At 41.9% G+C, this 14126-nt stretch overlaps 1 non-coding gene across 1 annotated transcript; it reads left to right on the forward strand.

Moving 5' to 3' along the window:
* Window positions 1–430: 430 nt before the first annotated feature.
* LOC112231581 lies at window positions 431–13656 on the forward strand. The gene is made up of 6 exons (XR_006080778.1): window positions 431–594; window positions 9517–9563; window positions 11917–11955; window positions 12414–12556; window positions 13241–13305; window positions 13487–13656. It is a non-coding gene; the product is annotated as an uncharacterized LOC112231581 (transcript).
* Window positions 13657–14126: the final 470 nt, after the last annotated feature.

Here is a 14126-nt window from a genome sequence, read left to right on the forward strand (position 1 = left end):
GATCAAAGTTTTTTTTACGGGATTTCTAATCTTTTAAATTAATGGTTCACACCAGAGATTTTGTTTTCTATTGAACATTTAAACCACGATAACCAGCATGTTGTTGAAATGTGTATACTAAAAAATGAGTGGCCATGTCAGTTCCTAGAACCATAACTGCGGAAAGAGGGGCATGGCCCGTTACAGCCCTTTTGATACTTGACTAAGGAAGAGTTGAGGTCTGAGGAGGAGGAATGAGGAAGTTCCTTGTATCATCGTTGCCACTGCATCTTTGCCCCTATCTTGAGTATAGTAGGTTACACAGTGGATACACTTTTTGACAGGCATGAATGATGCTCATCAATGGCAGCTGCCAAACGAGTCCTGCAAGTTTGAGCCACCTACCCTTTAAATGGGTTAGAACCACACTGGTTGGCCAAATTTCAAGTCTCATTCTTTTCCATCATATAAAACACATCTGCCCAGAAGTTGTTCATCTTCAGTTTTCAGAAAGCGAGGAGGAGAAGGTATTTGTGCATCGTTTCTCATTTGAGAAGGCTACAATCCGCAGGTCCTAGCTGACAACGTCTCGGATATAGGACAATTTATTCTCAGGTAATATGCAGCTGCAGTAGATTTGATGGCCTGATTGCTTAATCAAATTTCACAGCAAATGTTCTTCATATTTCAAGACCTTTCAGGCTTACCTATGCAATTGAAAGCTGGCACATCTGCACCACCTGTTATTAACGGGACAACTTCCAAAGACAATACAGCCAATTAATTCTGAAGTTTTGGTGGCAATTAAAAGTGTGGTGCGTCTATAGGGAAACCCCATGAATGTACAATTTGAGTAGTTGCTTGACAGGATATTTGTATAGCTGTGCACACAGTTGTTGATGTAGCCTAGATGTTGTTGTAGCCATTCTTTCTCAAACCTCTCCTCGGGGATGCCTGAACCTGGTTTGATGATTAGTTGACAATTTAAATCAAGTGTACAAGCTCTGGAATAAATTAAACACCGAAAGGATAGGAGAGGTTTGAGAACAACTTATAGGCTATGGAATATTTGTTGTTTTATTGATATTTTGAATAATATCTGCAGTCATTTTTTATGTATTTCCTATTGGTCAAAAACATATTTCAGAAAACGTCCTTAATTGGGTTAATGGATTAAGAAACCTAGTCATAAAAGTAGATGTACATGCACATTAATAATTAGACTAATATTAAACTAATTATGGAAATATACTGAACAAACATAAACGCAACATGCTACTATTAACGATTTTACTGAGTTACAGTTCATATGAGGAAATCAGTCAATTGAAATACATTCATTGGGCCCTCACATGACAGAGAATACAGATATGCATCCGTTGGTTACAGATACCTCCTAAAGAATGGGCCTCAGGAGCTCGTCGTCACCATGCTGACATCAGCAAACAGCTTGCCCATACGACGCCAGACACACGGTCAGCAGTTGTGAGGCCGGTTGGACGTACTGCCAAATTCTCTAAAACAACGTTGTAGGCAGTTTATGGTAAAGAAATTAACATTCAATTATCTGGTGAACATTCCTGCAGTCAGCATGCCAATTGCATGCTCCATCAAAACTTAAGACATCTATGGCATTGTGTTGTGTGACAATACTGCACATTTTAGAGTGGCCTTTTTATTATCCCCAGCACAAGGTGCACCTGTGTAATGATCACTTGTCAGGTGGATGGATTATCTTGGGAAAGGAGAAATGCTCACCAACAAGGGTGTGCAAAACATTTGAGAGAAATACAGTTTGTGGGCATATGGAACATTTCTGGGATCAACGCATGAAACATGGGACCAACATATTACATGTTGTATTCATATTTTTGTTCAGTGTAGAATGGAAATAGTCATTTTAACACCTTACTCTGCTTATCTTAATCGGCAACAGCTTAAAATCGAAGTAAGCATACGCTGAATAAAACGCCTGGTTTCCTGAGCAATCTTTTGAATTATTAGGACATGTAAACAGCCTAATTGGGCAGCGGTTAATTTGATCAGCGCATGTGCTAGCACCAATAGAGCAAGCCTCGTTCTTCCAGCCGAGATCTTTTTAACATGTAAATACGGATAGCCAAGCTTGTTTTTGCCTTCATGTTGGTGCTAGCAAGCTATCAAGCAGGCTACGTAGTGCTACGTATCAACATCCAATCCAGTAGGGGCTGGAAACTATAGCGAGATTCCATTATTATGAGCCGCCCACCCTCAACAGCCTCCTGTGCATCTTAGAAGTAGTTTTCACATACACACTTTATATGTCCGAACTCAGAATCAAAAAGGTTTCACAAAAATAACATGGTCGCTGTGGTAGAATGTTTATTTGGTTGCCAATTTTCTGCATTCCTCAAAAGTCCCATCAGGTAGCCTGATGTCTGATTTCCATGTTAGCAGGATTATTGAGGAAATCGTTTAAACGTTTTAAACAAACGTTTATATTAATCTGACCTTCCAAAACAATTGTATTATTGTGTGCATTCAACCGTGCTCACTTCAAGTATTGTCAGACTTGAGCAGCTTCTCAGAATGCATATCTCTACCTTAAATAACCTCCATAAGTATATGAATGACTTGATATGAATGATTGTCCTATCAACTAAACCACTAAATGGTAGCCATTCTAATGTGACGATGGGGCTGCCAAACATGCTACCCTGCAAAGAAATATAATTTCTCCCACTGCAAAGACTAGAAGTTCTACTTTGATTGACGTTGTCATTGATAAAGGGGTCTGTGTTTTATGGACATCATGATGCATGTGAAATATTCCATTCTGAATGTGTGCAGGCTTTGAAAATGGATACAAATCTGATCTTCCACATTGATACCAATGACTTATATATAGACTAGATGACTGAAACGGGAGGGCTGTGTTGGAGCCACTGTGCCTCCTTCTTGGCACTCCATCACCATCGTAGACAATATTTTGGAAGCTTTAGAAATGCATTTATGAATTAGTTCTTGCCATGTTTATCATATTACCCGCACCTTAATGCATACTTTTAAATTACATTATACAAACATTTTGCTTAAAGTATACTTTTTTGAGATGTCTAATGTTACTCACCCCACTACAAAAAATAATAATAATTTTGTCCTTGAAACATTTAATTGAAATACAAAAGAATCCCATTAATTCCTATGAGGAACTGCTCCGATGGAAAGTGGCAATATTATGGCCGAACGGTGGCTTCAAAGCCTCTCAATGGCCAATACGTAGCAATTAGCCATCAAGGGTTTATATGCATCATTGATTGATACCTGTTCTGAAAATTGCACTGTCTGGAAAATAAGTTATTGTATATTGCATTATGTGATAATGAAGGATCCAACACCAAATGTTTGCAGGTCTATTGTGACATTGAACGTGATCTGAGGATATCGAGGGTTCTAATGTGGTTAAATACACATCGTGTTCATTGGAGGAGGTGGGGTTTTATAGTCTTTAAAGATATAACAACTTGGGCTGCATTTCCAAAGAGGTCAACTGTAACCGTGAAGGCACATTTTGTGAGCGGTAAATATTATTCTTCTGTAAAAATGTCAATTTACTTCCTGATAGACTGGGATCATTTGAGACACCATTTATACAATAACATGTCCTTCAGCAGCGCAACGTGTACTGGCCAGCAAGTTTGTCAATATGGGGGAAAATTCTAGTACAGAGAAGGATGACGCTCATCACCTTAGCAAGAATTAGTTTCAACAATAATTTGTACAAAGTCTGCCCCAAAAATCCTGCCCCCAGGTTTGACACAGCTAGTGACTTGACAGTTTTCTGATCGAAAGTAAAGAAACAGACACCTTAAACAGACACCTACACTAATGAGGTCATTTTGTTGAGTAATGTGAGTCATTCAGGATGTTCTCAACTTGTTCATTGAGTTTTTACTTCAGTTGTTCAGAATTAGCTCAGTGTTTGTATTATTTATTTTATATAGTATTTTTTGCTGATCTTTATTAGTGGTGCCAATAGTTTTGGAGCTGACTGTATCTATCAAGGTTTAAAGATGATAGGTTGATAGCACAGACAAGACCGGCAATATTTGCTGCATAGTTGAGTTGCTTTGATATCAAATTAACCATCTTGTCATGAGAGAGAGTGAGAGAGAGTTGGCATTATCACTCATCCTCTCCAAGACTGGTTCTGTGAGCTTTGTTTGATTGCCACACATTTCCACCCAACAGGTTTTAATGTGTGGCTATAAATGGTTCTCATCTTTCAGCAGCACTGGGTGTTTGATAGTCCAGATATAGATGACAGGGGCAGATGACCTAGAAATGCAAAGTAGGCCGATGTTGAGCTGAGATAAAACAGTAATGGTTTTGGTCCATCTCTCTCATCTGTTTTAGAGTCCACTAAATATAAGAGTTGTAACAGCCTTCAGAACACCTCACTAAGATAGGATCTACAAAGATTACACAGTAACATAGAATGGGATTGTGCAGGTTTGGATGTTGTGTTTTGAAGTTCTGATCTGGTTGGATAAACTCATCACTGTGTGTGTATATTACAGTATGTACTGTCAGTGAAATACCAACCTACGGTTTGTCATCGTAGGTTTGGACAACAAGTTTCTCTATGAAGTTAAACTCAGACATCTCAAAATTCATAAAGTCAAACACAGACGCGCATCTCTCCCACTTGACACATCAAAGTAGCCCAAGAAACGTTCCTGAATAAAGCTCTGATCATCCACATACTTGACGATAACTGACAACTGCAAGCAGGCTGGTGCCACCATAGGTCCCAGAGCAGTGGGGCAATTTTTACCTCTTAGCACCTGGAGTTTTTCCTTATATGTTAACCTAACTAGGAAAACTCTGGACCCTATAAGGTATGACAGTGATTAATCAGTTGTAAAAAGGTTTTACATGCCCTATGATGGGACCAGTGTTTCCTAATCTTGTCACATGGTTTAAAAAAAAAAAACTCCTGAAAAAACTCCCTGTCAAACTGCAGCTACCTTATATTATTCATATAAATTATATTTAGACCAGATTATGAGGGGGATTTCCTCTACCCAGACACATAGACAACAACTGATAGACAATATAACTCAGAGGGCTGAGATTGCTTTAAACATGTTTGCATCATGCAGGACTATGCGACTGTATTATTTAAAAAAATACTTACATCTGCCATCACTATTATGTTGATTGATTAATTCCAGGTAATCATTTTGGATTAAAAACGTATAGGCTGCCTAGCCTGCCCAATTTTGTATATAATCTAAATTTGATCACATTCACATTTTCTCCTGACACACATAAATACATAATGTTACCAATTAGTTTACCCTGACCATAGGCTGTATGCAGCTGCTCTTATTAGTAGCCTACAGTTGATCAGACTGAAAAGTTGTCTTGTTTTCATCCCATACATCATGTCAGATTTCTAAAGTTCAGGTGTAGCCTAGGCTACTGCAACATTAATGTCATGAGTTCTGCTTGTGTCTGTCCGGAGTGATTATGTGTTTTCATCTTTGCTCAATAAATACCGGAGGAAAGTGCAAAGCCTACTTGAGCGCACGTGAAAAACTTTGTTGCGTCAACCTGTCTCTTTAATCAAACTTTTAATGGATGATGCGGTGGAAGCTATCAAATCATTCGGAATTGTTTTCGACAGAAAAGATGATCAGCGTGTAAAGTATCGTAACGTGCAATTACAGGCGGCTTGATGATAGTTAACCAGCTATACATTTGATACCAGTTGGTATTGAAAGCTCTCACCTTTTCATCCTTCTTCATGAAACTGATCTCAGACAGAGGTCGACCCTCGCTTTTAATTCGCACCTTTTCCGTGTACCCCAGAGAATGAAAGAGGTTCTTCAACATAGAACCCCCATAATGCTCTGTGGCATAATCCCAATACAACACACTTGGTTCGTTCTCTGATCCTACATCTATGATTGGATGGACAACGTGTCAGTTCATAATGCAATAGCTTTGATTGATTGGAGGATGGTGGGGCCTACCAGCCTCCTAGGTTTTGTATTGAAGTCAATGTAGCCAGAGGAGGACTGAAGCTAGCTGTCCTCCGGCTACACCACGGTGTTAGCCCAGACAGTGCTGTTGAAGATAGACCTTCATTGTAGACCTTCATTGCAAAACAGTATATTTTAACCAATTGTTTGGTGACATATGAATACTATATATATATATATATATATATATATATAGTATTCATATGTCACCAAACAATTGGTTAAAATATACTGTTTTTATATATATATATACTATAGTTTAATCTAAAAATGCTAACTTTTTTATGTTTTCCCTTCCTTCTCTGAGGAGCCTCAGAATATGTGTAATGAATATAAATAAACATTACACAGCTTTATCTCAATATCTTCATTCAAAGACTCAATCATGGACTCTTACAGTTGTGGCTGTTTTGCGTGATGTATTGTTGTCTCTACCTCCTTGCCCTTTGTGCTGTTGTCTGTGCCCAATAATGTTAGTACCATGTTTTATGCTTTTACCATGTTGTGTTGCTACCATGCTGTGTTGTCATGTGTTGCTGCCTTGCTATGTTGTTTTCATAGGTCTCTCTTTATGTAGAGTTGTGTTGTCTCTCTTGTTGTTATGTGTATTTTGTCATATATATAGATATATATATTTTATTAAATTATTTTAATCCCAGGCCCCCGTCCCTGCAGGTGTCACGTTCGTTTGTAGAGACGGAAGTATGTTGAGATCCACATCATTTATTAATAGTGAAACTTAGCAAAACAAAACAATAAACATTAAACTAACAACAAACCGTGACTACAGAGGTCCTACGTGCACTTACTCAAAACAATATCCCATAACACACAGGTGGAAATAATGCTACTTTAGTATGATCCCCAATTAGAGACAATGATAGCGAGCTGCCTCTAATTGGGAATCATTCCAAAATACCAGCATAAAAAAAACTAGAACCACACATTGAAAATATAAACTAGACTAAACCCCTAGTCACGCCCTGACCTACTCTACCATAGAAAGTAAAGGCTCTCTATGGTCAGGACGTGACAGTATCCCCCCCCGCCCAAAGGTGCTGACTCCGACCGCAAAACCTGAAACAAAAAGGGAGGGTTGGGGGGGGGGGTCTAGTGTCGGTGGCGGCTCTGGTGCTCTGGTACCCGCTCATCCTGCAGATCCAGCCATGGACCCAGGCTGAACACTGTGCCTGGACTGGACCTAGGCGCAGAGGAAGACTCCTGCCATGGAGCGGGACTGGACGCTGTGCCTGGACTGGGCACCAACGCAGAAGAAGATTCTGGCCTTGGAGCTGAACTGGAAACCGTGCTCAGACCGGGCATCGGCTCTGGCCATGGAGCCGGAGATTCCGGACCGGGGACCGTCGCCGGAAGCTCCGGACCGGGGACCGTCGCCGGAAGCTCCGGACCGGGGACATAGGGCCAGCACTGGTGGTACCGGACTGGTGACACGCACCTCAGGGCAAGCGCGAGGAGCAGGCACAGGACACACCGAACTAGGAAGGCGCACTGGAGGCCTAGTGCGTGTAGTCGGGACAGGTGGCGCCAGACTTGTGACACGCACTTCAGGGCGAGTGTGGGCAGCAGGCACAGGACGTACCTGACTGGGGACACGCACTTCAGGGAGTGTGCGAGGAGCAGGCACAGGACATACCAGACTGGGAAGGCGCACTTGAGGGAGAGTGCGAGGAGCAGGCACAGGACGTACTGGGCTCTGGAGACGTACTGGAGACCTGGTGCGTATAGCCGGCATCAATGGAACCGGTTCGATGACACACCTCTCCCAGTAAGTGCGAAGAGCTGGCACAGGATGCACTGGGCTGTGAAGGCGCACTGGAGAGCTGGTGCATATAGCTGGCATCAATTGTACCGGAACTTTAACACACTTCGCACGGCAAGTGCGAGGAGCTGGCATAGGATGTACTGGGCTGTGAAGGTAAACTGGAGACCTGGTGCGGATAGCCAGCATCAAATGTACCGGAACTTTAACAGACTTCTCAGGACGAGTACGGGGAGCTGACTTGGGAGGCATCAGACGGCTAACACGCTCCTCAGGGCAAATGCTGTGCATACTACACCAAACCAACAGCTCTCTAGCTTCACTCTCCTCCAATTTATCCAATAACTCCTCGACGGTCTCTGACTCACCCCTCAACTTCGCCGACCACCCCGTGTGCTTCCCCCATTGTTTTTGAGGCTGCTTCTTGGGCTTGCGTCGTGGCCGCGAACCCTGTTGTCATCGCTGTCCTCCATTATCTCCTTCCGTCTGTCGCCATGGAAGGCGATCCTGTCCTGCCAGGATTTCTTCCCAAGTCCAGGATCCCTTCCCATCCAGAATCTCTTTCCATGTCCAGGATACTTTCTCCTCCTGGGCAACACGCTGCTTGGTCCTGGTTTGATGGGATATTCTGTCACGTTCGTTTGTAGAGATGGACCAAGGCGCAGTTTATGTTGAGTTCCACATCATCTATTAATAGTGAAACTTAGCAAAGCAAAACAATAAACTAACAACAAACTGTGACTACAGAGGTGCTACGTGCAGTTACTCAAAACAATATCCCATAACACACAAGTGGAAAAAAGTCTACTTAAGTATGATCCCCAATTAGAGACAACGATAGCCAGCTGCCTCTAATTGCAAATCATACCAAAACACCAACATAAAAAAAACTAGAACCCCACATTGAAAATACAAGCAAGACTAAACCCCTAGTCACGCCCTGACCTACTCTACTATAGAAAATTAAGGCTTTCTGATGTCAGGACGTGACAGCAGAAGACATTTTGCCTTTTGGTTGGCCTTGCCTAGTTAAATAAAGGTAAAATTCAAATTCAAATAAATAAATAAATCCAATATATACGATTTTGGAATATTGACTGATCTCACATTTTGTGGACTAATTAATGTTAGTCCATATGATATGAAAATTTCTTCAACATTGGTTAATGTAAGATCTAATTGGGTTCATTGATGATTGACATAAGTTAACATATTATGGACTAATTAATATTAGTTTATATCATGGATCATCAACTAGATTCAGCTGCGGGATGATATTTTCTTGAGCAGATGGTCAGGAGCCGGAAACATAATTACAAATAATTAGTTGACTGCAAATTGACAGCAATAATTGACCACAATAAATTGAACGCAGTAAATTGACTGCAAATTGACACCAAACAGATATAATATTTGAAAAAGCAATAATTTAAACCTTCTTTACATTTGTATACGGTCACATATATCTCTATATTATCGTAGGTAATACTTCGGAATAGATTTCAAAAATAAAAATCTATTTAAAAAATATATATATATTTAAGACTGTTTTTTACAGTCTTTTATGAAATGTATAAAATTTAATCAGAAAACTTAGGGGGACCAAAAAAATCACCAGTTGGGGAACCCTGGTCTATATCATAAGTATTTCAATGTGGGTTAATGTGAGATGTAATGGGCTCAATTTAAGGTTTGATGTGCGTGGACTGATGTTGTATACCTCTACAGGGACGTGGCGGATATGGAGCCTCTGATGATTCTACTTCTGCTAGCAGGTAAAACACTTGGTGTGTGTGTTTTGTGTGTATGTGTGGGTAGTTATGTGTGTGTGTGTGTGTGGTTGTGTGTGTGTGTGTGTTTTGTGTGTGTGTGGGGGGGGGGTGGTTGTGTGTGTGAGATGCTTGTTCTAGGTCCCAAGAAACAAAGAGATCTTCTGTTGAATCTGACAATTAATCTTAATGGTTGTACAGTCGTCTCAAATAAAACTGTGAAGGACCTCGGCATTACTCTGGACCCTGATCTCTCTTTTGAAGAACATATCAAGACCATTTCAAGGACAGCTTTTTTCCATCTACGTAACATTGCAAAAATCAGAAACTTTCTGTCCAAAAATGATGCAGAAAAATTAATCCATGCTTTTGTCACTTCTAGGTTAGACTACTGCAATGCTCCACTTTCCGGCTTCCCGGATAAAGCACTAAATAAACTTCAGTTGGTGCTAAATACGGCTGCTAGAATCCTGACTAGAACCAAAAAAATTGATCATATTACTCCAGTGCTAGCCTCTCTACACTGGCTTCCTGTTAAGGCTAGGGCTGATTTCAAGGTTTTACTGCTAACCTACAAAGCATTACATGGGCTTGCTCCTACCTATCTCTCTGATTTGGTCCTGCTGTACATACCTACACGTACGCTACGGTCACAAGACGCAGGCCTCCTAATTGTCCCTAGAATTTCTAAGCAAACAGCTGGAGGCAGGGCTTTCTCCTATAGAGCTCCATTTTTATGGAACGGTCTGCCTACCCATGTCAGAGACGCAAACTCGGTCTCAACCTTTAAGTCTTTACTGAAGACTCATCTCTTCAGTGGGTCATATGATTGAGTGTAGTCTGGCCCAGGAGTGGGAAGGTGAACGGAAAGGCTCTGGAGCAACGAACCACCCTTGCTGTCTCTGCCTGGCCGGTTCCCCTCTTTCCACTGGGATTCTCTGCCTCTAACCCTATTACAGGGGCTGAGTCACTGGCTTACTGGGGCTCTCTCATGCCGTCCCTGGAAGGGGTGCGTCACCTGAGTGGGTTGATTCACTGATGTGGTCATCCTGTCTGGGTTGGCGCCCCCCCTTGGGTTGTGCCATGGCGGAGATCTTTGTGGGCTATACTCGGCCCTGTCTCAGGATGGTAAGTTGGTGGTTGAAGATATCCCTCTAGTGGTGTGGGGGCTGTGCTTTGGCAAAGTGGGTGGGGTTATATCCTTCCTGTTTGGCCCTGTCCGTGGGTGTCCTCGGATGGGTCCACAGTGTCTCCTGACCCCTCCTGTCTCAGCCTCCAGTATTTATGCTGCAGTAGTTTGTGTGTCGGGGGGCTAGGGTCAGTTTGTTACATCTGGAGTACTTCTCCTGTCCTATTCGGTGTCCTGTGTGAATCTAAGTGTGCGTTCTCTAATTCTCTCCTTCTCTCTCTCGGAGGACCTGAGCCCTAGGACCATGCCCCAGGATTACCTGACATGATGACTCCTTGCTGTCCCCAGTCCACCTGGCCGTGCTGCTGCTCCAGTTTCAACTGTTCTGCCTTCTTATTATTCAAACATGCTGATCATTTATGAACATTTGAACATCTTGGCCATGTTCTGTTATAATCTCCACCCGGCACAGCCAGAAGAGGACTGGCCACCCCACATATGCTCTCTCTAATTCTCTCTTTTTTTCTCTCTCTCGGAGGACCTGAGCCCTAGGACCATGCCCCAGGACTACCTGACATGATGACTCCTTGCTGTCCCCAGTCCATCTGACCGTGCTGCTGCTCCAGTTTCAACTGTTCTGCCTTATTATTATACGACCATGCTGGTCATTTATGAACATTTGAACATCTTGGCCATGTTCTGTTATAATCTCCACCCGGCACAGCCAGAAGAGGACTGGCCACCCCACATAGCCTGGTTCCTCTCTAGGTTTCGTCCTAGGTTTTGGCCTTTCTAGGGAGTTTTTCCTAGCCACCGTGATTCTACACCTGCATTGCTTGCTGTTTGGGGTTTTAGGCTGGGTTTCTGTACAGCACTTTGAGATATCAGCTGATGTACGAAGGGCTATATAAATAAATTTGATTTGATTTGTGTGTGTGTGTGTGTGTGTGTGTGTGTGTGTGTGTGTGTGTGTGTGTGTGTGTGTGTGTGTGTGTATCTGTGCAGGTTTTTTTGTGTGTGGGGGGGTGGTTGTGTGTGGGTGTGTTCCTCGGATTAACCTGACATGTTCCTCAGGGGTTGCAAAGCAACCTTTAACCACTATAGTTGGAAATAATAATTATGACTTTATTAGCCTACTTGGTGTTTCTTGTACAGTGTATAAGGCGGATGGATATATTGGACTGGAATGTATCGGCTTGTCTTACATTTTTATAAATTGTTTTCTAACAGGACTAGCAGGGAAGACAGCGTCAGACACAACAGCAATAGGTAATGTACCTTCATATGAATCAACATTCCAACGACTTCAACACAATCCATTGAAACAAACCCCAATGTTAATTGATGCGGTCAGGGGGCTATTTCAGGATGTGTGTGTGTGGGGGGTCATGTCCCCCTCCTGTCCCCAGTGAAAGATGCGCCCCTGCTTATAGGGCGCAACATTTCTGGGACAATGGCTGGCAAGTGAGCTGCATCACATACGCCTAAAATAATATTGCGGGACTGCATTTGGGTTTGGGACCAGATCTTGTGGTAGTGGGTGGGAGTCGGACAGAAAGAAAGCGGGTGCTGGTGGAGTGTGGTATGAAAACCTACTGGTGTGCGCGGTAGTGGGATGAAGAAATCAGTCCCTCACAGACCCCTACCTCCAACTACCCATATCATTGCAATGACGTCATATGCTAATGCTACATCGACAATAAAAGCAACACTTTCTCCACAACCAGGCAACAACTCTACTTCCACAACAACAGCCCCTCCACCACCAGAGGTTAAGCTGGAGTTCAAATTGGAGCAAAACTTCACCGCAGACTTGAATAATGCATCATCACCACATTTTCAAGCATTAGCAGCAAGTGTGGCTACAGTGGTAAATTTGATTTAATATTCCATCCTTTTCAAGCAACGGCTTTACTTTTCCTCACCAACAGGCTTTAAAGGAGCAGTTATTACATCCATTTTTTGTTTTTACTTATAAATGAATTATAATATATTTTGTTACCTAGTGTTACCTATTGTAGCAAAAATAAATGTAAACGATCATGTATAGCCTTAAAACTATTATTTTTGATATATTGGATGGTCAGTCCTTGCATCCCTAGCTCTGGTCTATGAACTTGAGAGTGACGCCATTTCTCCAGCCCCACCCCTCAGCTTCTTATTGGCGGGAAGTCGCTTTGTTATTGTTTCAAACTGCTGATTGGTCCTTTTTAAAGTCACTTTCAGTTAATTCAATTAAGTAAAGTATTTCAAATTGTATTGTTAATTCAATGAATAAAAGGCCACTCATTATTTGAAGGTACTACTTTCTTTGAACAAATATGGGAGCATATATATATGATTTATAAATAGTTTGAGGAAATGATTTAACTATTTTATCATGATAAGCAGTTAATAAGCAGACCTTCAAATAAAGTCAATGATTTTGATTAATGATTAGTTATGCCTTTTTTTAATGTTATACTATTTATCTTCAGCTGTACCTTCTGATAGATTTTCAATGTTTTAGGATCTATTCATGACTAAATATTATATATAACACTTATATTTACAGCTGGACAGTGATTACAAACACAAATATGGATCCAGTTTCAATCGCACAGTGGTTCTTGGTTTCAGGTAGGTAGTTAGTTATTGACATTGGAACATTCTTGGGTTTCTTTTGTAGATTCACATTATATTCATCAATTCATTTAAAGGTTATTAAGTCATGTATATGAATGTATATAATTCCAACAATAATAATAATAATATGAACATGATTTGCTGATGGACTAATAAAAAAGGTTTTGTTTTGCAGTGAACGTTCGGTTGTGGTATATACTGTGCTAGTATTCAATAATAACACAGCTGCTCCCACAACAACCACAGCTGCTCCAGCAACAACAACATATGCTGCCACAACAACCACAGCTGCTCCAGCAACAACAACATATGCTGCCACAACAACCACTTCTGCTCCCACAACAACCACAGCTGCTCCAGCAACAACAACATATGCTGCCACAACAACCACAGCTGCTCCAGCAACAACAACATATGCTGCCACAACAACCACAGCTGCTCCAGCAACAACAACATATGCTGCCACAACAACCACTTCTGCTCCCACAACAACCACAGCTGCTCCAGCAACAACAACATATGCTGCCACAACAACCACAGCTGCTCAAGCAACAACAACATATGCTGCCACAACAACCACTTCTGCTCCCACAACAACCACAGCTGCTCCAGCAACAACAACATATGCTGCCACAACAACCACAGCTGCTCCAGCAACAACAACATATGCTGCCACAACAACCACTTCTGCTCCCACAACAACCACAGCTGCTCCAGCAACAACAACATATGCTGCCACAACAACCACAGCTGCTCAAGCAACAACAACATATGCTGCCACAACAACCACTTCTGCTCCCACAACAACCACAGCT

The sequence above is a fragment of the Oncorhynchus tshawytscha genome, linkage group LG34 (genome assembly GCF_018296145.1).
Source record: "Oncorhynchus tshawytscha isolate Ot180627B linkage group LG34, Otsh_v2.0, whole genome shotgun sequence".
NCBI classification, from domain to species: domain Eukaryota; kingdom Metazoa; phylum Chordata; class Actinopteri; order Salmoniformes; family Salmonidae; genus Oncorhynchus; species Oncorhynchus tshawytscha.